Raw genomic sequence first — 26,228 nt, forward strand, 5'->3', positions numbered from 1 at the left:
AAGAATAGTCTCTATCAGTTTTCACCATAGCATTTTAAATTGAATTTGATGCAAGAACTGCACAGAACTCTTTTATCTAACCTGCCTAACACAGTTCGGCAGCAATTTGGAGTGAATTAGTGAATCCTTAAAACCAGTGTATAAATGATAGAACGTCAAGTTAGATAGAGTGGCAGTATTATGAAAATTATATTGAAACCTTCCCTATATTTTTAATTTGTTGAGTACCATGTTCATGATGTAAAATCTGAGAGAAAGGGGGAGGGATACATTCATTAAGGCATTTGTCTCCTGAAACCACCACTGTGCATCCTGGGGCTCTACTTCCAAGGAATGGCTGGGCTTTGCTTGCTGATGGGAAGTAGAAAATACACATTTCTGCTTCCACACATTCTTTGCTTTTCTTTATTTGATTGCCTTTATCTCAGCCCACTAGTTTTCTAATCTCATTTTCTCCCCCCTCCCTCTGAGGAAAGGGAGTGAGGGAGCATCCTGATGGGCACCTAGCAGTCAGGCATGGTAAATGCACAACAGAATTCATAAGCACAACCCTCCCTGTCGACTGGCTATTAAACTGATTATATGGATTTTTCTGTATTGGCAATACCATCTGTCCAGTAGGTTTAAATAGAAACGCATGAGCAAAAGTGATCCTCAGAGATCCCAAGGACATTTCATTGAGAGCAAAATTCTTTATTTTGGCAAAAGTCCATCCCAGGCAATTATGTCTGAACTGCTTAAGTTCTACCTATAATTTTAACTGGGTATAAAATTCTACTTTAATTCCCATCTGCACAGTTACTGCATTGCAAGAGGCAAACACTTTATTTTATCCAATGGCAACTGACATGATAAAGGAACCTACCATAACATAATACTATATCTTAGTTGATGAATATTAAAGTCGTGAAAAAGTTCAAATGAGTAAACTACTTAGATCAAATGAGTCTCAAAGGCCCTGAAGACCATTAACCAAAATCTGGTTTTATGTGGATAAAAATTATTTTTGATCTTTCAATCTCTGCTATACTAAGATGTTGTTCAGGAGCCAGTGAATGTTAGTGGTGGGACCCTGACAATAAGTTAGTGCTGCAGAAGGGCTCTGAGTGTCAGACTGGCTCCAGCTCTGTACAGAAAGCTTGTGAAGGCAGTCTCACTCAGTGAAGATCCAGAGTGCACAGCACCCTCTGCTCTTAAGCACTTACTAAAAACACCCTGAAAGGCCTCTGTGCATGTACTAAGGGGGTGAAACAAACTGGTGCTAGGTGTCTCTGAGCAGCATAAGTGTTAGGGAAAGATACTCATTTCATATCCATTACAATGAGATTTATATATCCTCTGCAAGCACAAATAGAGGAAAACTTCTTAGTCCTGCACTTGCCTGTACTCTAATGCTGGCCGTAGGGAAAGACATACTGCCTTACTAACAAAGAGAAGAGCATGCCAGCCCATTGCTCTGTCTTCTCCAAGAGGTCTCATTGCAGAAACTGGATGGGTGTTTACTTTGCAAAATAAAGCTTATTGCCTCCATGAGGTATTTCTAAAACAGAAAAAAGTCTGGGATACTTTGAACTACAGTCCACTACTGAATCAACAGAAACATCTGATTTCTTACTGCAGACTAAAAAAGATCTGGGAAAATGAAGCATTGTCACTTATACATCAACATGTATGAATTATAACTACATTAAAAAGAACATATGATTATGTTTGCTTTAGAAGACATTCAGTTTTCTAACATTTGGTGTATTTGGATTTTGTTTATTTTTAGCTCGATTACAGCAAAACCAAAAAGACACAATGATGGTGGCTGAAGATGGGAATAGGTTTCCCAGAAAGTTTTGTGGAGTATTCCTCTTTAAATAAATTCTAGACTGGACTGGGCAGAGGTAAAATTTGAGCTTGTATCTAAGCTCTGGTTCTTTAATCACCCCTATCCTTTTCTGGACTTGAAGGGGCACTGAAGGGGTGAGCACAGCACTAGGAAATATAAAAGGTATAGTTATATATAAAAGGTATAGAAAAGATATATAAAAGGTATATAAAAGGAAGTTTGTGTAGCAATAGGAGAAAAACTGCCAGAAAACTTTGACCTGATGAGGAGAGAGGAGACTTGAGGGAGCCAGCTAATGAGGTTTTCCAGCAATGTGCTTTTGTAGGTATTGCTATCAATGAGTGCTGGTCACCTTTAAGAGCCATCTCTTAAGAGTGCAGGAGCAGGCAATTAGATTCTATAATGCTTTTGTGTCACATCCAACTTGAGCTATCCTATGATTCTGTAATAAATGAGACTGTTCTGTAGCAAGTAACATGGACTGTTAGACTGTTAAAACACTAATTATAATAAATTCTTAGTACCACGCAGAAGACGTATTGCCTTTTCCCCATAACAAAATCTGGATTGTAGCACCACAGACACCTATAGCAACTACAGCTTGTCTCGTCCAGTCCTTTCACCTAGCCAGACCTCTCTTAAGTCATGTTATTCCAGAACCAATTTTCAGTTATTACTGTTTCAAGTTACTAAAATCAGTCTCCTCAACACTGAATAATCCTTCACTGTTTATTTTTTTCAAGTTTTCTGAGATATGTCTTCTTTTTTTATGTTTAATATTTACTTTGCCATGTATGAATTCTCATACCTTTTTTCAGTTTCAGCAATGAATTCTATTTTCCACTCTTCTCCTGCATTAAACAGTCTGTGCACTAGATTGCAAGCATAGCATTATTTTATACAGGTATAGGTATTTTTTAATCACATTGGACTTGCCAGCTATTAGTCAAAGTAACTTTCCCATACTGTGTTCATTTATATTTTTGCACAGATAAATCTGTATTTGCCTGTTTTCCATCACACCAATGTACCAGATGTTGAAAATATCCCAATGTCTTGTTCTGCTTACTAGTAATAATTTCCTTTTATTGGATTCTTTTAGCTCTCTGAAGGCTCTTTCTCCAATTACTTAAATTGAGTTAGTTCATCATATTTAGGCCACAGAATAGCATTGTGTAAAAATGGGTTTGATAGTATTCTCTGGAGCAGATATTTCAAAATCTTGCTTTGACATTAAATATCAGTGAAGTCTCTATTTCTTCTGGTCTTTCAATGATTCTTTGTTATCAATTTTTTTTAAAAAAATATTTTCTATCGAAAATTATTTGTATTGCTAATGCTTCACACTTGGATGTTTTGTGAGACTAATAAGAACCTGTCTCTAAAGAGGAAAGAATATTAACTGAATCAAATAAATTTTAAGCTAGCAAAAGATATAGAAGATTACTGAACAAAAATGTATTGAAAATAATGTAATTCTTATGACATGGAGGTATCTAGTGCCTTTGATAAATGTCACAGAGTGGCAAGCACAGAAAAACAGACTATAAAGTGATGTCAAAATTTAGATGGCTTCAAACAAACTAGATGTAACAAAAATTACTTCAAATATTTAAAGAACTGCTCTTAGAAGGGATGTAAATATTTATTTTTGAGGAAATAATGAAAAACTGGGTGAAATTCTAGAAAATTGTATTTGTTGATAAAAGGGAAGGAGGCTCATTTTTTTCTGTTATCCTACAAAATACATGAAAAAAATTGTGCCCATCCACAGGAAATAAATTCAGTATTAGTCAGCATGGATTAATCAGAAACAAACATGCAATTATAATCCTAATTTTGTTCTGTGGTAGACTGGCAAGATTTTGAGTTGAGAGTTAGGAAATATTATGTGCTCTAATTATGGAAAAGTTTTTGACAAAGATGTACATGATATCTATAAGAAAACTGGGAGAAAATAGTAGGATGCACATTCATAAATGAGTGCAAGACTAGTTGGAAAAACATACCATAATATTATGAAGGGGTCATTTGTCACCTGAGGATGAGTAAGGTGACATTTTCTGCTTGTCTGTATTGGAAAACAGTTGTTAATTACTTTCATTAGTAGTCTTGGAAATTAAATAAGTAGTCCTTTTATTTTGCTCTCTAATTTTATGAGACTGAAAACCACAAAGTACAGGGAAAGGACAAAAAACCATTTTGATAATTTGGAAAGAGTTTAAAAAATATTCAAATCAATAAATATGCCTAAGTAGTGTAATTAGGTTTTTAAATGTTATTAAGGCTTTGGCAGATAACCCTATGAATTTCCCATGAGTGTATTAGATTATGGCAGATTGTCAGCTAGTCTGCTGGAATGGAAACAGAATAATATACTTGATTGTCACTAGAAGGTATTGCTCATGACACCACTATCAGCCAGATGGGTAAAGGAAGAGGAAAGTATCCATTCTAATCTTGCAAACTTATAAAGACACCTACAATGTTGAAATGAAGGTGCCATGAAAATATGAATCAGCCACTGACTCAAATGAGAGAGAGAATGAGAGGCTGAGAAATGTTTTAATCAAATCAGGAGACCATATCTGAAAGTTCTGAATGTTTCAACACTGAGATATTTCTATCAGATTTCCAAAGATTTCCTATTGATGATCCTATTCCTCAGCCTATGGAGACTAGAGGTGAGCAATCATATGAAGGTGACTTGCTAACCTTCAAATACCAGTGTCAAAAGATCAGTAAATTCAACTTTTGAGAGCTTTCAAAGAGAAAGCCTGATGCTTTGGAAACAGAAGAAAAACAATTAGGTTTGATGCTAACTTCATCCATAAAATGAAGCAAGATGAGTTGAGAAGAAGGAAGGTAACTTGAGTAATACTGTGATAAAAGACAAATGATTAAAGTAATGATTGTTGCTACTTCTTTCAACACCATTCTTACTTCAAAATCTGTATGTATTCTTCATTGAGGAAAGCGAACAAAAAGCAGATATAATGTCTTGCAGGTTTAGTGTATTGTGTGCTAGGAGGACAATTTCTAGGGAAAACAGTTCTTTTCTAGATGTAATTAGTTTGTTTACAACTAGATCTAGAAGAGAGTTCTTATTGTAATGAAAATGAAAATGTTTTTTTTTCAAATCTTAATGAAAACCTATGTCCCATTTTTGTCAACCAGTCTTGCTTTAAAGAATTAATAATTGAAAAACAAAGATGGGTTTCATCCTATCTTACTTTGGCCATCTAACAGTCACTTGTTTTGAATTTACTGAATCTTTTTCCAGTGCTCTCGATGAGTCTGTACAATACCTGTAGACCTGAATATGAAGCAGAGTGAAACCCTACAGCCAATCCATATCCTTTGGGAGAGACAGCAAGAATATACATGTATGTATAAAAACAACACTGTGTGTCTCTGCCTATGTAATTAAAAACCTGAGGTTGTGGTTTAATCTGATATGAAGACACTTAGATGCATGTGTCTAGACATCAGTACCCACAGACATGTCTGAGGTCTAAGCTTTGATTTATAGTAAGTAAAAATCTAGTGGAGGGAGTTTAGAGAGCTATTTAGCTGGGCACCTGGCAAATGCTGGATCTTTGTCTAGATCCATGGGATGGATTGACCAGTGGTGAGGACTTGAACATGTGCAGAAAGCTAAATCTGGCAGATTTAAATCCTGCACTCAGCCTGGCCTAATCTGTAATTAAATTTAATTTACAAGGTGAGCATGTACTGAGAAACAGCAGCTCTCACAGATGAGGAAGATATTCTGACAACTAGACATTTACAGGACAAAAAGCTCACATGACCAACTTTAAATGTACATTGACATCTAAAAGTTTAACTAGTGTCATGGCATCACTGTGTAAGACTCTAGTACAAAACCAGACAAGAATTACTAGCCCAGATTAGAGTAAGAAAAGGTAGAGATTAATTTGATCTTCACTGTCATGTTGCCAATGACTGTATTGGAGCAGAACTACATTTTGGCTGAAATAGGTCAGCTTAGCAAGAAGGTTTAGATGAGGTGTACCAATTTAATAACAGTGATTCATACATTAAAAATTTAAGGATGCGATTCCTCAGACTGATCTGTCCTCAGGAAAAGAATTCTTGCTATAAGCAACACTTCAGCTGTGCCTTTGTCCATTTGTAGCCTTAAACCCCCCTGTATTAGCTACACATTTTCTAAAGTTTTAGCATTTATTCCCAAGATAAGAAAAATAACTTAGAAAAATATCAGGACAACTTCATATTTTTAAAGAGAAATGCTATTATTTTGCTTAAACTCCTGACAGCAAAAGCAGATGAATTTGCCCTAATCCCAAAGTGATTCTTCATGGTAGTAAGTCATGATGATAAGAATACTGGCTTACTCTTCTGCTGACAATCTCAACATCTTGACTACTAGTTAAGGACAGTTCATGTCCAGTCAGCTTGGAAGGAGGATATAATTATCAAGATTTGCCTAGAAAGGAAAACAAAAGATAACCCTCAGTATGGCAAAGGAACATGATATGGCACTGCATATTGCTTTTTAATTTGAAGCTTTTTATACCAAGAACACATCTGCATAATTCTCATAGTTTGGAGATTGTTATCACTTTGTCTAGCCATTCTTTTTTTTTTTTTTTCAGAGATGAGCAGAAGCCAAGGCTGATGGCTAGACCGAATAAAAATATTTTTGCAAGGAGCTATACTGACTTTTTCTAGCCCAGTACTATAGGCTCACACCAATGGCAGTATTTCACTCAGAGCTTAGCTGAGCAATATTTATTTCCAGAGGGTCTCTTGACATATGCAAAATCACATTAAACTGGAAGCTTAGAGCTCTAATTTGTAGCAAAGTTTATTTCATTTGGAATGTCAAAACCAATTTTTAGGTGTTTATTTAACACTGATTATTTTTCTGTACTTGTTTTATGCAATCTATCTAAAAATTTCATCTAAGCTTTGCACTTCATCACTCACAGCTTATGCAAGTGCAGACTAATTTTAGTAAACATATAAAATTATTTGATGTTAGTGAATATACTCTATAGTTGAATGATGAGGATTTCTAGAATTGTGGTGATCCTGATGACAGCAGCTGTCTGGATGTCATAAAAATAGATAAAAGTTACCACATTTTTGGTAGACACTTGAAAGTATTCTGCAACCCTATGTGGTTTTTTGCCTTACAATCTACAGCTAAACAGATAAAGATAGAACTATTCTCTTTTACATGCAACTTTTAGAACTAAGAACCCTTCAAGAAATAATGACTTTTTAAAAAAAACTTTTTGGAAATAAGTAGTTTCTACAGAGCTTTATAATGAATTTTGTTTAATTTAAAAATAAATTGATGGGATAAATTTGTGTTATTGAAGAGAATACCAAACATTCATTTCCTAGGTCCAATTTCATTCTAAACTAGCAAACACTTAACACTGTCAGCCCCTTGTGCTTTTAACTGAATAAAGGTCAGATAATCAGACATCTGAAAGGACAGCTCATTTATCATCCTTTGATAAATGTGTCAGTAGCTAATCTTTAGCAGTGGATGATAACACTACACAATGAAAAGTTAATGGATTCAAAGCACTGAATTTACCACAACATGGATGTAATGATGCTGTAGAGCAGAAAGTTCAATTTTATTCCCAATTTTATATGAAATTATATTTTGTCTGAAAGCATTAATTACCACAAACTAAACCTTATTCTGATAAATTACGTTCCACAGAGGACAAGAATGATCTTGATAAGAAATTGTAATTATAGAACAGATTGAAATATTATTTCAGCAATATAATGTAGTATTTCTATCCCATCAAACTAATTGCTGAATCCTTACCAGTTTAAAAGTTACTTCTAGATGTCTCTTGCTACAAGTTTATATATACCATTTTAGTTGCACACATTCTCATTTATATCTCATCTATGATTAATCTAAAATCAAAATTAGTATAGTCATCCTAGACCTAAAACTGAGGTGGAGAATACTTGTGCTTTAGGCTGTATCTGGTCAGCCTTAGGTCATCATCCCTATACAGGCATTTGAAATATTCTAAGGAATCTCAAATGACCAAAAACATACATTCAGACTGTTCGTTTATTTTCTTAAAACTTTATGAAACTTTTTCTTTAATCTAATTTTGTAAGTATCATAAAACATAAGAAAGAACAATGATGAAGAAAATGGGTACTAAAGCAAAATTATATACAGGATTTATTAGGTATCTTATATTCCTTGGATTGATAACAGAAGAAAAATGTCTAACATATAAGTTTATATTGCTTGATGAACACAGCAGGTCTCTACTTCCCTTTTCCTTTATCTTCTCTATCTCTTTGCCAAAGTTCTTGGCAGAATCTCATGAAGACTACTTTTTCTATATTTGGCAAAATAGAAGACTATTTTTCTAGATTTTTTCAGATTATGGCAATTTTGGTAAAAACTCTTGAAGTTTATTGGTCTGCTGCTCAGGCTGGATGGTCTTCCAGGAAGTATGTGGTGTTCTCTTAGATTCTGTTGAGATTGGAAAGATTTGAGAAGGTCCCATCCAGGACAAGGACGATGATAGAGACCATATCTTATGTTTCAGTGATTGAAAACACACTGAAAGAATTCTGGTGAAATTTGTCAAGGTACATTGCCACCTCACAATTACATTTTTCGACAGGAGGCAACAATCTAGACCTAAGTGGTTTATTTTCTGTTTTACAATATGAAATTTTACATGTATTACTTTACTATAAAAAGGCCAAAGAAAATGTGTCTTATTAATTAGCGTATGAATTAGTTTTACTTCCTTAATTCTAAAGAAGATGCAATTAACTATATCTATCTTATAAGGCAGTTCAGTCAGCACAAAGGAGAGAATAATGTGGCTAGATTACATATCTAATAATTTAAATATCCTAAGAACCACTTTTATCCAGTTGTCAGGTATATTTTGCACTTTAATAGTTCAGAGATCTATTGTGGAAATCAGAAATATCATTTCCTGACAGTATAATTTTTTCAGATATCATTGTTATACGAGAAGCATAAAGTTTATTGTTTCTTGTTTATCAATCTTGCAAACTCTCTGTTATGTTATTTGAGTCAAACAGTAGAACAGGAGTTTTCTTTAAAAAAGATAAATCAAGAAACATGAAAAAAAAAAAAAAGAAGAAAGTATTTTGATTGATAATTTTTTTTCTACCAGGTAGCTTAGCTGACACCTTTGGTGCATATAGAAAAGAAGGCTTGAGACTATTTACGATAAATTCAGAAATATGAGTGATTAAAAATATTTTTTATAATGCCTTTATTATTTGTCAACATTTCAAACAATTTGCCATGATAGCTATTACTCAAAATAATGAGCTTCTATAATTTTAGAATAAAATTTATATGAAAATTTGTATCCAGTGTCTGGAGCTACTAATTAAGACCAAGTGGACAACATTGGAGTAGAGAAAAAATACAATAAAACTAGAAAATAATTTATAATCACATGAATACTCTTCTTCACAAGTCTTTTGAAAGCAAAACACAATACTTCCACAATGGATTTTTCTTCTTTCATGAGTATTTTGTAGTTGGACTTAATTTTTTCTCCCTATCTCAAATATTTTAGTAATTGATTTTCTTATAAATTGTTCTTGGATAATAATTGGGAATTGCTTTGTATTATAATGAGTGAATATGAATTCTGATTGTTACAAGATAATCATTTATGAAATGTGCAATTTTTATTTTCATTAATTTGTGGTAAAAATAGTATTTCTATTATCTTACTGAAAGATTTAGCCAAAGGACATTGAATTTGTGACTTATGCAAAATTAAATGAAGCACTTTAAAGTGTTGATGTTTAAAATATTAAAGGACCAAAATACATGAAAACAAATAGAAAACACAAAAATTATGTTAATGGAAACTCATGTGCTTGCTTCAGTGGTTTTACTTCTTATATGGTATTATATGACAGTCTACAAACACAGTAGAGAGAGATAGTGTCAGGAAAACTCCTGTAAAATGAAGAAAGCTTTTTTAATACTCAGAGTAGGAACAGGAACAATAACTGTAGTGGCACTGGCTTGAGTACAGTCAAGGTAATTCAGCAACAACTGCAGACATAGTATTAAAATTTTGATATTGAATTCTTGGCAAAAATCATTAGATAGGGTATGTTTTTCTGTGCGTGCCTGTTCACCTTAAACAAAGAGATAGAAATTTTAGAAAACATATTTCTAGGTTTATCCAAACTTCTGGGTATTTCAAAGTTTTATTTATATTCCACTACACTACAAATTTTCCAAAGGTGACTGCTCCTCATGAAAAATAGAGAGATATATTTAAAATAACTACTGCATAATCCTGACTATGTGCATCACATAAAAGGAAAGGGTCAAATTCTTTTTTATAAGTATAGTCTTAAAACTTTTAAGTATATGAGTGTTGCTGACTCACAAAGAATTGCTGTAATATTGCTTTAAGATACAATTCTGCAACATATTCAGGAGGGCTGTACAAGTGACTGGCCAGATCTGAAATGTCCTTCAAAAGTTTTAAGAAACCATGCATCCACTCACTTATAATAATCTATCAAAACAAATTATATTAAAATCTCAGTGTTTTACTAGATCTATCACTAGTACTATCAATGATCTCAAAATGCAGGATGAAAAAGAAAAGAGAAACAGAAAAAGATAGTGGTTTAAAATTATACATTGTCTTATATGGGAGGTGCCAGGTGCAAACTTCTACTTTGTTTTTGTGGATTTCATATCACCATAAGGCTTCAGTCTGACTCAGTCTAAGGATTTTCATAATCATGATGGTTCACGTTCACTGAAGAAAACAGATGTTTCCAAAATTCTTTTAAGCAAATAAGTCTGGGATTAGATAATAATAGGAACAGGAGGATAATGTGAAAATGAAAGCTGCTCAGAGATGTTTGTGAGAGACTCGGAAAACATACCATATTTTATGGTTACTTTTTTTTTTTTTTTTTTTTTTTTTTTTTTTTTACAATGAACAGAGTACAAAAAGTACATTTATGTTGTCTTGTTGCAGATGGATTCTCTCACACATTATTGCTGTTGCTATTGCTATTGTTATTATTAATATTGCTACTCCTGCTATTGTTCTGCAGATAATGTAAGATGAAAAACCCAAGAGATTTGGAGATATGCAAAATAACTCTCAGACCATATTTTCTTTGAAAATAATGTATATCACTTGAGAAGCTATGAAATGAATAAATTGCAAAGCCATTACGAAAGGAGCTAGCCTAATAGCTCAAATCCAAATTGCTCTCTCCACATCTTCCTTGAAAATTGCTTAAAGGAAAAAATAAATAAATTATATCTGAAGCAAATTTATCTTCAACTATAGATGTTGAATTACATGTATATCTGTGACAATGCTCATCATAGAAAGCAATTGGAAAACCAGGGCTTTTTATATATTTTTTTGAACATTACAAATGTGTCACAGATTTCCTACCACAATGTTAAAATTATATGTTCCCTTTCCCCAGTTTTTCTGCCTTTGGCTATTCTGATTTTGGATGATTTTCTTTTCTGTTTTCATTTTATAACTGAAATCCTTTTTCTTCTTAGACTATCTTGGATGATTTTCTGTCCCTTTAAATTCTGAGCAATGGAAATGGCAGTTTATAGTTTTCGAAAACCTTTCCTGTCTCTTTCCAACTCTTATCTACTTCACTCTGAATCTCAGAACCATAGAATGGCTGACATTGGGAGGGAACTTTGCAGTTCATGTTCAATCCCCCTGTGCAAGCAGAGTCCAGAGCTAACCACCTCCCTGGGTACTTATGGGTGCATCCCTTCAGGACACAGGGATTTATGTATGGACAGTTTTCTTCACTGCTACCTGATCTCATTCTCTTCTACCAAAAATAAGTCTTCCTTGCTCCAGAATTTCCCTTCATCTCCACATCCTTGGATTTGGGGAGAAAAAAAAAATTGATATAGTGGAATTGAGCGCATCCTCAGAAAGGTATCCATTACCACCCAGCTGAGTGTTTTAGTTGATTGACTTAAGGAAAGAGATAACATCCAGAAGTACCTTGACAGGCTGGAGGAGCAGTCTGTGCAAATGTCATGAAGTTAAAGAAGGCCAAGTTCAAGGCCCTGTGTCTGGGTTGGGGCAGTGCCCAATATCAATATGGAATGGGAAAAGAATGGAGGGAGAGCAGTCCTATGAAGAAGGACTTTGGTATATTGTTGAATCAAAAGTTGGACATAATCTGGCAATGTGGGGTTGCAGCCTTAAAGGTTAATCATATCCTGGGCTGCATCAAAAGCAGCATGGACAGCAGGTTGAGGAAGGGGATTTTGCCCCTCTGCTCTTGTGACATCCCATCTAAGGTACTGCATACAACTGCATCCCCCAAAATAAGGATGTGAACCTCTTGGAGGGAGTCCAGAGGAAGCCACAAAGATGGTCAGAGGAGTGGAGCACCTCTCCTATGATGACAGGCTGATAGAGTTTGGGTTGTTTAGCCTGGAGAAAAGAAGGTTCTGGGTAGACCTTACAGCACCTTCCAGTACCTAAATGGGGCCTACAAGGAGGCTGAGAAGGGACTTCTCAAAAAAGCAAGTAGTGACAGGACAAGGGGGGGATGAATGGCCTTAAAGTGAGAGAGGGCAGGTTTAGATTAGATAGTAGTAAGAAATTGTTTACTATGAGGGTGGTGAGACCCTGGCACAGCTTGCCCAGAGAAGCTGGGGATGCCCCATACCTGGAAGTGCTCAGGGCCAGGCTGGGGGGGGCCTTTGAGCAGAGGGGTCTAAGGAAAGATGTCCTTGTCCATGGCAGGGAGTTGGAACTAGACAGTCCTTAAGGTTCCTTCCAACCCAACCATTGTATGACTTTGTCATTATTCTCTGATACACAGGAACTCTACAGACTTTTATTTCTCTTAAAAATATTTCTTTATGAAAGGATGTTGCAAGACAAAGTAAGTCGAAAAATTTTGATTCCTCACTGGTGTAGGAAACACAGAACTGAGGTCTCTCCTTTCTTGGGAATATCGCAGGACCAAGCTCTATGGTGATTGTGATGAGAAGGCAACACTTTCTACCACAATGTTTTTTTCTTGGGAGGAGAGTTATGACAGGCATGCTGCTATTGAGTGTGGGCTTGATGTAGTTGAAGCATGGATTTGCTTGGGTTTGTACAGAAAATTAAAAACAGACAGATGTGTTGGAATTTCCACATAACAGCTAGATGAATGCAGGCTGCAATCTTTGGCAGGAGTTAAAGCCTAAACCCATACACAGTGTGGTCCAGAAGAAGCTTTACTGAGGAAGAAGTTTTACTAGGGAAGGCCAGTGGCAATGAGACTTTGAACTGACTGAATAATAGATTTTCATCCCTTGCACTCCTGGGCTTTGATGTTCACATGTACTTTATGTTGCATTTCACGATTCATTAGTACTTTTGTGAATCTAAATCTAAAAACCTAATCTTTACTACTTTACTTTTCTGGGCTGCTAAGAAAGAAATTTTTAGCTTGGTTTTTTTAATGGCTTCTGCTACTGTATCTCCATTAGCAAAGATGACAGAATAAAATTTATACAGTGATGAGATACAACACTTTAAAAATGATGACTAAACATTTACGCTATAATTTTAAGTCACATTTGATACAGCTGTTAAAGATATGATAATTTCACTTGAGGAGTATTTTTTTTTTTTTACTTTTGGTTTTGTCAGCTAGTTTTATCACTGTCATAATTTATTTGTAATTTAAGCAGGATATAATTTGTAGCAAAATTACTTACCTCAAACATTTAATCTGTCACTTTTTGCTGTGCCCAAATATTCTTCATTTCAGAAAGCTTTTGGTATGCATGTGATTGCTCATACAAAACTCTTCTTGTCCTCCAGATATGTCTCACACCTTTGCCAATAAACAGGATAATTGCCATTGTCAGTCTCAAGCAAATATATATATATATTTTGGGGGGGGCAGGTATTGGGATATTTAACTATATAACAGAACTGGAAAATATTTTGTCTAGTTTAGAATTCCATTACAATGTGTTTGTGCTTCTAATATTTAGCAAATAGAATCTATTTATTTACACTATGACGAATTTCACAATGTGGGATTCCAATTAAGAACTGAATGTAAGATGGATTAAATCAGAAACTATAGATATCCCTAACTGTCCATGGCTAGATTTACATAGATATAATTAGCTGTTCCTTAGGTTAATAGCACAGACATTCTGTTAATTAATTAATTTAACCCACTAATTCATTAGGCATACCCAATAACTTTTGAACTGTCATTTTTAGCATAAGACACACATAAAAAACTGGAAGACTGAGGCAACTCTAAGATACTTACTAGTTCCAGCCAACCCAGAATATGTTAGTTAACAGCTGGAAAATGCTAATTGTTACATGTACTAGAACATAAAGCAAGGCCACCCAAGAATTGATCTGATAGTCTGTGGAAGTGTTGTCACTATTTGCAGAACACATAGAGGTTTCACAAATATAAGTCTTAGTCTCTCAGAGGCATTTTGATCAGGAAGAGAACTTCTCTGCCTATATTTTTTAACAAAATATGCACAGAGGTATTTATAGCACAGTGGTAGTAGGAGTGTGCAGTGGATATTTGCCTTCAACTGAAGCTATTTTCCACCCCCCTCCATAATTTCTTCTACCATATTCCTATTAATTCTTACATACTATTTGGATTTTTTTTCAAATATGAACTTTATAAACATTTACAGACATACCAATAAATGGCTTTTTCATTAAAAGTAACTGTCTGGTCAATAATGATGATAATGCCAAAAGGTATTTAACGTTCACAATAGAGTGCGAAGTGGCAAAATTAAGAAAAAATATTTTACTTAGTTCTCTTAGTTGTAGGCAAAAAGAATTTCAAAGCATATCTTGAGGCTCCCATGAACAAAATCTATCATGTAAGCAGCCACCTGTGAACAGTTTGTACAGAATTTGGTGGAGGGCATTTATCATCCCTCAATTAAAATGTCAAATCTAATTAGACTTCCTCTCAACACACTGAATCTTACACAGTGGTACAATGAGAGAAAGACTTTCCCTTGAATTACTAAAAAGCAAAGGTGTTATCTGTGAAAGCTCCAGGAGAAGCAAGGGAGCCTTTCTGTAGCATTTCCAAATGCAAGGGAGTTAATTCATCAGATGTTTACAACCCGTAAAATATCTATGGATTTGATATCTTGCCTTGATGAAGGACACATTCATTCTCATAAGACTCCAGACCAAATTGTTCTGTGATTAGGAGAGATGTGTCCAAGATTCACAGGTTGTTCTGATAATGACTGGCATCATACATTGGCTGTTTGGCAGAGTGGAGATTTCATTATTCATTTTTTGGTACTTGCTTTTAATCCAGCATGACACGCCTTAACAAAGCTAAACACCAAAATGATTAAGAGTATGTTCTTTCAAAAAAAGGTTTCAAGCATCTTTCTTTACAAATAAGGGCTGTTCAGTCCAGCCTGCAAGTCTGAGTAACAGAAAACACAGCGGAAAGAAAAATGTTAAATATTATTACTGGTAACCTAAACTATTTCAGAGAAACATTAACATTAATATTAACATATAGTAATCTGTAGGCTGGTCAAATTGTATCTGTACATGAATGGAATTATTCACTTTCCTTAGCTCAGTTTAAAATTCAAACTTTAACAATATTACTTTTATTGTAATGGACAAGACAGAGTAGGTATATAGTGGTAACTCCTCTTTTTTTCTCCTTTTTTCCAACCTCCATTCATCAAAAATACAATATTTGGGTAATTGAATTGGGTGTTTTTTGGAGTTTTTTTTTATTTCCTGTTGCCATTGTTAGAGATAGTGTTTTAGCTCTGGGTTTTTTTCCCAAGATTGGCTCTCATTTTTATATTTGTAAAATATTGCTAATTGTCAGAATCTGACTAGATTATTTTAAATATTCCAAACAAGGAGGTTTTAATTTTTAATATCAAATTTACTTTCTAGTGAATATTTTATGTTACATGGGACTTTGACTTCGCAGAACAATACAGCAATATAATGACATCACAAGACAAACATAATATAACAATTACAAAATACAGTTGGATAGTAATACAGATGTGATTCCTGTTACAGGTCTCTGTAAGATCACCATTATGGGGCTGCGTGTTCTCGGTCTCCAGAAAGAATTTGTGAAGTGAAGCCAGCTCAAGCCCTTTGCTCTCTTCAGACTCTGATGGTTTTTAAAAATTTTTTGGGGAGCCATGTATTCACACCTCCAGGCAGGACTGACTGGCTGGGGAAGATAATACTTTGTATTAGCTATTGTAGGGAAGGCCATTTAGGCAACTGCTTGACACAACCAACAGATACAGTCAGTTCCTTGAAGTGAAGGTCCCCCTTATGTTGTGCGTCCTTCACAACAGGTCCTGTAGGTCCATAGGGAAGCAGAGATCCACCCTGAGGCTGTGGAGAGCCCCGGGGTCACAGCAGGTGCAGATGCACTGCAGGAAGCTGCAAACTGTGGGACCCCATGCAGAAGCAGATGCTGCCAGGAGCTGCAGCTCACGGCAGATCCCTGCTGCAGCAGTGCATCTCTGGTGGTCTGCACTCCATGGAGAGGGCCCACACTGGAGCAGTCATTGAAGAACTGCTGCCCAGGTGAAGGAGCAGCACTGTAACCCTCATGAAGAACCCCACGCTGCAGCAGGGGAAGAAATGCAAGGAAGGTGAAGTGGCAGGTGCAAATGGTACAAGCTGTCTGCAATCCCCATTCCCCATCTCCTACATGCCACTTAGAGGGATCAGATAGAAGAATCAGGATAAAATGAATTCAGTGTGAAATATGAACAATGTGAAATTGAACCTGTGAAGATAGAAGGAGGGAAGGCATTCTTAGTTTTGTCCTTTTCTCTTGCCATCTTACTCTATTTTTGCTGGAAAAAAAATTAATTGCTCATTCTCCAACTTGAGTTCTCTTTGCCCATCATGGTAATTACAGTGATCTCATCTTTATCTCAACCCACATGCATTTCTCCTCAACTTATGTTGAATAGGGAGACTGATGTAGCGGCTTGGTGGACATCTAGTAGCCAAAAAATCTTAACCTACTGCACCTATCCTCTCCAAGCCTTCTTTTATTGATTGGTCACACAAATAAAATGGAGATAACAAGGATTCTGTGGTATTGTACATAATCATTGTCTGTAACAAGAAAATTGTTTGGCAGTGACTGTCAATAGTACAGTTTCAGTTTTCTAGAATAGAATAGATAGAACAAAAAAGATGCAGTAAGCAACAAAGTATAAACCTAAAATTCTCTCTTGCTCATAAATATTTTTTTCTATCATGGATGAGAAAACAAAACGTCAAAAAAGAAGGAACTGAGAAGAACACTTTCTATGTGACAACACAGAAAAATATTTCTTTACTTTCATCATTTTTGGCAGGTGTTTTGACAGCCCTCAGTCACTAAAAATATTAACAGTATGTCAGAAAATTAATGGAATATCTTCACTCATTAACTGTGTACATCAGTTGGAAGCTACAGGGTGTTAATTCAAAAATCAAGAAAATATATTTGCGAAAATGTAGGAAATGAACAAAGTATCTAAATTCTGAGCAAAATTATTCTCCACTATTCCTTCCCCTTCACCAAAAATGAAGATGCTTTCAAATTAAATTTCTACTTCTAGTAAAGTATGTTCTTTATTTGCAAATACATCTATTCTGCTGTTAACAGTTTTCAGCTCCTGCTTCTACTTACATTTGCAACTCAGATGCTTGGCTGAGTCTTGATAAACTTTCAATGTACGTCCTTCACATTAAACCAGCTGTGATCCTGCATAGCAATAAATCTTAGAAATTATTAATTTTCAGGGGGTTGCTTCTCTGTGTCATGATTATATTTTATGATTATATTTTATAGGTGTTATCTACTATGGGATTCTCAGGTAATTGCTTGGAAACAACGTTAAAGTTTACATTCTTGATAGCTTTCAAGAGATGAAATACTGATTTCCATTAGTGAGTATGCATGCAACAGACTCATGAAAGTATCAGCCAATAATTCAGATAATAACCATAGCAATCATCATGCACCAAAAGGCATATGAATTATTTTAAAATACAAGCACTTTTAAGACATCTTTGCAAAAAAAAATAAATAAATAAAACAGATAGCAAAGTCAGTTATGTCAAATGTATGCCATTTCAGCTAAATTTATTTGATGCTTATCAGAGTATAAGACTGTTTCAATATAGGTCACATCCAAATGAGCCTGTGATAATTTCTGATGTATAAATGTGTATTAATTGGGGATTTTTTGCATATGAAATCTATTTGTGTGTGTTGTCACATTTCCTTGATTTTTTTACTCATGCAAATACCTATATATAGATATAAATAGATCTTGATGACTCCCCTTCCATCCAGTCCTCTATTTAAGTTTTAGAAGTTTTTTGATAATTTAGACTCTGATAACAAAATAATGAGCAAATATTTATTCTAGTATCAATGTGCACATCTTGGATTTGGTGATTTGATTCCTTCATCTGAGGTCATTGTGTTTTGTTTTCAAAGTTTTTCCTTAAAATAAAATGAAAAATATTTATGACCAAACTTCTTTCGTGGAAGACTGAAGAGTCAGCAATTCCCCAGCATTAGCCAGCATTAGTTAAATCATATCTCCAAAAGAATTTTGGAAACTGGCTGAAGAGTACCAAGAAACTACCTTAAAGTATCATCCTACAAATGATCTATTGTTCCTGTTTTAATAAATCTTCTTGTCTTTATGTAGGTATACACCGCATAAGTTTACCTTTATTCCATTTCCTTGCTTTTAATTTTTTATTCTTTCAATAGATCTTTTTGTTCTGGGGTGTGGCATAGTAGTTATCCTCTATTACAAAACTTCTGAAAAAAACCTCAACCAAAGAACCATTTCTCAGGAAAAAAGACTGTATAGAATGGAAGTGATTGATCACCCCTCCGGAGAGAAATACAGAGGTGTTTCACAGAGAATCAACTTACCCAGACTAGATTTTACCAACAAAATATGTTTATCTTATCCTTATAAAAATGTCTTGGGATCTCTTAATGAACATTAGTTACCAGGGCACTGATACCAATTTCTAAAGCAATTTCTGTCTCTCAAACATGTTTTCATCTTGATAAAACATGATACTACTGCTTGCTGGGAAAGCAGTTCATTGTGTTTGCATTGTGCAGACAAATCATTCTGATGTGAAACAAAGAATTGAAGAGTCTCTGCAGAGAAGCTCATACTGATTAAAAATCCTGTCTTCACTAGCTTTTATAGCCAAACTATATTATATGGAAATGCTGCCACATCCTTTAGAAATTCAGATCAAAGACCAGTATACTACAACATTAAATTTTTCAAGAGGCAAGAAAAATGCTGTGCCCCTTATTTAAATGGGATTTTATTGAACTACATGGCTATTTAAATAACAGTTCAAGGAATTATAGTACTAATTACAGCAATTAGAGATGATAGCATTATTTACTGTAAGGTTTCCTTATGTTTGCAAGGAAAACACTTTTTTTCTACCTGTCTGGCAGCTTAGTCAAAATTAGCTAAACTATAATCATCTGAACATTCAGCTTCTGAATGTATATGCCTAGTTAAAAAAAAAGACAAGAAAAGTAAAAAAAATCAAGCACACAGTGCTGGACATTTCTCTGAAACAGGCTGAAGGAGTATATCTGAGATTTTATCCATATTTAGAAATTTCTTTTAAGACCTTTTTCCCTGTGCTTTAAATTGAAGAGAAGAAATTTCTCAAGAAGCATGGATTTTTGCTAAGTTTCTAAAATCCCCACAATTAAGCCAAATTACACCTCTCTTAACATGTTTTCAATGCATACATATTCAATTGGAAAGTAGAATTTTACAGCTCCATTTCCTAACTACTCCTAGCTGTGTATGTTCTGGCCAGGTCAAAGCAGATATTCATGCATCATAGAATCTCTGTGTCAGAATTTGAGGCAGCAGAAAAAGTTTCTTCCTCTTGAAGAACAAGTTGGGAAGACTGTATTTGTGTCCAGGCTGTGAGAGAAGTTGGAAGGAGGAGCCAAGGGTACAAACTATCCTATTCAAATTCAATAATGATAAAAGATATTTTTATAGCTAGATGACTAAACAGAGATTAGAAAGGGCCTAGGAGGTTCAGTTTCAAGGAAAACACATAACATGGTATAAATTGAGACTTATTAAAAAAAAAATAAATCAGGATTCTTGTATCTAAATTCAGGAGACCTGTTCAGGAATTTATGATTAGAAGTGAAAAGGACAGGAAATATACATGGATATAATCTTGTAGGAAATTGTAGTAGTGTTGCAGACCTGAAGTGATCTTTGCAAAATAAAAGGATTAATATGTTGCAAAAGAAGAAGCAAGATTAAATGTAGAGCCTAGAAATGAAGCTTTTATTAGAAAGAATTTGAGTACTAATGGAAAGACACAAGTAAAGATCAGAAGGCAACAAGCTGGACAGTCTGAATGAAGAACCTTGAGGAAAGCAACTGGTAATTATTGGGCAAGCTGTTAGCAGGACAGTCTTCAGCAGCACGCAAAAGAAAGATTAATGATGTGAGGAAGTATGCATGATGTTTAATAGCTTTTTTTGACTGGAATCATATGTAAATTCCAGCACAACCATAGCAACAGAAAGTAAAATTACTGTTTAAAAAACATACAACTTTGGGACAAAACAGCACATAATAGCTGGCAATCATAGCACTAAGATATTTACATGAATGACAGAAGAAAATATAATCATACCAATCTTATAAAATAAGTAATTAAATTATGTCAATATTTTTATATAACTGCTAAAAAGTCAACATCATGTTATCATTAAAATATTAGCAGAATAGTGTTATGACATGCACCCTCAGTGCCGAATCCCTGGGTGCTTCCAACAATCTTAAGTTAACAAGTCTCCTATCTTGGACTTTAGAGGTCACATCCATGATAGAGGTGAGCCAGCAGCATCTGCTGAAATGTGAAGGTGACTTGGATCATGTCCTCCACAGCAGCTGACTATCACTGACACCTGCAGTGCTCATCCTCTTGACATTGAAAGTTTCAGATCAGTCATTTAAGATGTCTTTTATCCCATCAAATGATTGGTCCTGTTATTCTGTTCTTTATTTCTCCATTTTTGCAGTCTGCTTGTTACTTTGCAGAGTTTCTTTCTCAGTCTGGAAATAATTGCTGTGTCCTTGGCCATCATGTCTTCCTGAGAATGATTCTCTGGGGAGTCAGGTCTTCAAAAAAAAAAAAAAAAATCAGAAATCAACATTTCAATTAATCCCTATCTGAGAAATATCAAAAACATTTGTATAAGCAAATGCCACACCAAGGCTTAACTTGACTTCAGTCATCATTTTTCCCCTGCTGTGATGACCACATGCTATAGAACATCAGATCAGCATTTTCCTGATCATTCAGATCAGCAATTCCCTTCTACTGCAATAGCAGTTCATTCATGCTTATTTTTCTTTCCAGGATCAGCAACTCCCTTCCCTTACATAAATTTAAAGACTTTTTGACATTCTTAAATTTCATTTTACATGTACACAAAGGAACTGGGAAGAGTAGGAACAAGAGGAAATATTAATGTGTGTTCCAAAAGATAGAAGCATATACTGACTAGTTCAGGAGATTCACAAAATGACTGAGGTTCTAAGGGTCACCTGGAGGTCCTTTAGTCTAATATCCCTGATCAAACAAGCTCCCCTAGAGCATGGATCTTTTAATCTTTTAAAATCTCTTGGCCCATCTTCATGATTCACAATCACTTGTGACAACAGCTGAATTACACTTTAGAAAAAGGAGGATAACTTACTGCAACGGTAAAAAAGTCCTGTTGCTCATATGACACAAGTCTGTAAGCTGACAATATTTAGGATTGATAAAGACTTTGTAACAAGGTTACTAAAATTCTATTTTGAACAGTCTGCAAATAAAATAATATGAAAATATTACCTATAAATATATTTTGTTGAACTCATGAATTTTGGCTAGCTTTTCTCAGAGACAGCTGGTGCCTCTTTAAAACTAAAAATGAAACTAATTCATGAGTTTTTAGACCGAGCCACTTTCCTATAATTCTTTGGTAGTTTTGCAGGTGTTCAGCATCTCATTTTAGATTGTGTTTTCTTGTTTGATTGCATTTTCTCGTGGTTTAAGTCCAGCTGGAAAATGGACACAAAGTCCAATACAGTACTTTGTATTGAATTCTCCATTACTGTAAAATTTAAGTGGTAACTCACATACTTATGATTTGTCATAATGAATTTACATGCTCTATTCTTTTCACATACCTGCCTATCAGTGCTTTGTCCTGTTTTATACTCAGTTCAGAATGTCTAATGCTCATCAGAAATCATAATTTTTACTCCTTCTGACTAGAATTCACACTGACTGTGAGAGAACTGCAAACAGCTATGAAGCAATTAATAATGTCTCCCATGTTGGGGTAATGGGTGTAGAACAAAAGACATTTGGGGGTTCAATGATCAATACAATCTGATTCAAGCAGAACTTAAATTCTCTGCCTCAGGGAAAAAGAAGCCCCTCAACATATGTGAAAACTGAATTCCAAAGTCAAATAGGATGAAGAGTAGCTTATATCCTAGTGTTTAGAATATCCCACCAAGGAAAACCAGAGAGCAAAAATTGGAACATTTAGAAACATGTTTACAAGAAATGACTGCATGCATCAAGAGTATATTCTGGTCTTTGATTTTAGAGTCCAGTGGTGGAACTAAATCAAAATGCTTGTACCATGTCCTTACTGAGAATGAACAGATGGCCCTGATCTCTTGTGTATGAATACTTTTTTGCACATACACTTCACCAGCAAAATTTATCCCCCCCCAAAAGAACTGGAGGTGGGGATAGAGAAATACAGGCAAGGGATGGGAGAAAAAGAAAAGACTGTGAAGCCTGAATGGCAGTGAAAGTCTATGAAATCTTTAGGAGTCACAGATTGAAAGGATAGGTCAGCTTGTCAAACAAAATTAAAAATTAAACTGTTGTTCTGGTCAGGAAGAGAAAACAAATTGCTCATACTCATCACAGCCACCTTAGGGGAAAGCTCTGACAAGAAGCAAAAAAGTTAAAGTCCAAGCTATTTTTCATATTTTCCTAAAATTTGCAATGACCTAAGCTGGAAAAAAGGTGATATCTTTCATTACTATACTAGTTTTCTACACTCTTAATATTCTTTTCTATCTCCCAATTTCTACAGTGCTTAATCACTGCATTCTGATACAGAGAAACTAGAAACAATAATCTGTTGTTAGCCTCACGTTGTTTCTTTTCTCCTGTTAATTTCAGCAAAAGAATGGTAAAAAGACAGACAAATATTGCAGCAGTTGCAGAAGGAAATTACTCCCTTTCAGCTTTCAGTTGTTTCCTGTTTACTCAAACTCTCACTTTACCCAAACCAGAAATCAAACTATCCAGAACTATCAAACTAATGGAATCATACCGAGAAAATTCAGAGGTACTTCAGGCAACAGAATTTTGTGTCTTAATGAGCTGGGCAGTGTTGACACATGAAGAAAAGTACTTATGCATGTTGTTATGATTTTCAGATGGCACAGAAATAACAACATGATTCCTGATGATGGTGAAAATGAGAACAAACTTTATTCTTCTAAATTCTACTTTTATAGAGTAGTTTGGTACAAAGAACATGATTGGTTATTCAGCGTCTACACCCTTTTGTAAACCTTTCTTTCCAGTAAACATGTTGGAAAAACACCACCTGTGGATGGTTTCTCACTTCCCAAGGTTTGTTTGAATTCCTCCTTTAGATTTCTCAGGCTAACATGAGAAAGTTGCTCTCCTGCCTTTCACACAGACACTTGAAGAGCCTGAAGCCTAAATTCAGACCAATGTCACCCCAACATATGTATTGCTTCATCAGTAATGTTCTTATGCATCTTACCTAACCCCAGAACAGACATCTACATGACCTGAACAGTGTCCTTGATGGGCACTGCAGTAAAACAAGTATTTACAGGATGCAATTTTTCTCATCCTGATGAATGCTAAAAATAAAAGAGAAAAATTTTGCTATAGAAGTGTCAACCCATTTATAGGGTCATTCTCATTTACTGGAATGTGGTGATTAATCAGCTGGGGATTAAACTCCGAACAAACTGCTCCGTATCCACACACCCACTCTGGTGAGAGAGGACAGAGTACAGAGCACTGGCTGCCAGCAACTCCTCCAAGGGAAGAAAAGATCAAAGCACACACACTCCTTGTATGTGCTTCCTTCTCTTCCCTCTGAAGCCACTCTCCCCAGCAATGATGTGTGTAATATAGAATAAAAACGCAGACACATGGCTCTAGGCTCCACCTTCTTCTTGGCACCTGCAAGCAAAACTAGAACAAGTGGCCAATGAGAAAAGATGGAACTGGATCATAACAGATCACACATTGTTGACATGATGAACATTCAAAAAACTCACCTTAGTAACTATAAATTGGACATGTTTTTCCTTATAAAAGATAGGGACACATAGAAGATTCATGACTGCCTCAACAGACTCTGACCATTTGATCCTTCCTAAATTAACCTTTAAGAACACTCGCAGTACCATAACAATGAATCTGTCTCTTCAAGATTAAAAGAGATTGTTTTTTCTTTTTGGGCAATTTCACTTTGCTTAAAAATTGTTATATGCCATTTTTACCTATATGTATTGTGCATATTTTTGGCTTTTCTTTTTGAAAAAATGATGATTTTTAAAAAGCCCACTGGATCTTTCAGTATGGAAGAAATGATAGTACGACAACTTCTTTGTGTATACAAATAGATTTATATAAATAAATATGTATTAATTTGTGTAAAATTGGTTTTAACAGTCAATGGGGGAGGGAAAGAGAGGAGACTTTCACAAGCCATTTGAGTCTATTTCTCTACAAAATACAGTAAAAACAATAGAGATGATGTTTCTTTCCAGGTAATGAGACATATTTGAAGCTTTCTATTTCACAAATATATTACTATTTATGCCTTATCAAATGTCTGAAAATTATTCATTCTCTTGTCCTTTCTGACTGCAAAAAATGCACAGATATTTCTCCAGGATAATATGAACTTTCAGATTATATAAAGTAAAAAAATTGTAGCTTTTCATGAAAGCAGCTATCCATCTGTACTGCAATTAACGAACCAGAATTGGCATTTTTCTCAGTTCTACATTTTCTACTAATCAGGAATTTGCCCCTGAGAAATACAAATGCCTGTGCTGAGCAGGCGTAAAACAAGGCGTAAAACACTGATACAAAACATTTAATAGAAATCTGCATATAACAAAAATAATTCCTGAAAAAGTTGTTGAACCTCACTGGTAAATAACTAGCATTGTGCAACAAGGTATGGAGCCAAACTCAATGTCTTAACTTGATTTTTCTTGTTCTTCTTTTTAATGTAATTGGATATAAAACAGTTTTTATTGTTAATTTCTTTTGGAAACCATATGAAATTGAGGTCTGATTAAAGATTCCATTCTTAGAAAAAGAAACATTATTACATTCAAAATAATTTCCATACTAAACATATTTTTTTTTCCAAAAAAAATGTTGTAGCATCTCTGTTTTCACCAATAAAGAAACTAAGGAATAGATGTGTCCCAAGTTAAACTGAGTTAATGATGGGATCAGGAATAAAATGCATCACCCTGTCCCTGTGGAGATATGTCCTCTATCTGAAAGCTGTCCTTTTCCCACCTCAGCTGTTCACAAGAGTGACTATTGGCCGTGTTGTGTGCTTCACTGCTGATGGTCACAGAAGTGCTAGATGTGGAAAGCACCACAGGAAGGCAGCAGATGGTATTGCCTAGGGATAGAGTTGTAATTTATGCTCTTGCATTTACTACCATACATACATTTAAATAATAAGAAATATAATGAAAGAGCAGTAGTTTCAGTGATGGCTTTTGGCATAATTCTAAGCCTGTGTTCAGAGTTTTTGAATTAATTATCCTGTCAATCAGAGTCTAAAAGAAAAATCTAAAGATCCAGCTATAATTTTCAACAGAATACTCTCAGAAAAACTATATTAAAAATGTATTATATACTATTATATAATTCATGCTAGTAAATGAGACTTTAGACCTCAGCATTAGATTGCCCACATTTTTTTATTTATTCATTTATTTTAAACAATTTTCTTATCTGAAATTCTTTACCCCTCAGGCACTCCTCTGAAACCTTGATGTTGTGAGCCTTCAGGCTTACCAACAGTAGCTGTGATGATGTTTTATAAATGTCTGTGTATTAGTTTAAGGTTTTCTGCTGACTCATAGTCACAATTGAGAAATGCTAATGTATCCTGT

Source organism: Prinia subflava, chromosome 4 (genome assembly GCF_021018805.1).
Source record: "Prinia subflava isolate CZ2003 ecotype Zambia chromosome 4, Cam_Psub_1.2, whole genome shotgun sequence".
Taxonomy (NCBI): domain Eukaryota; kingdom Metazoa; phylum Chordata; class Aves; order Passeriformes; family Cisticolidae; genus Prinia; species Prinia subflava.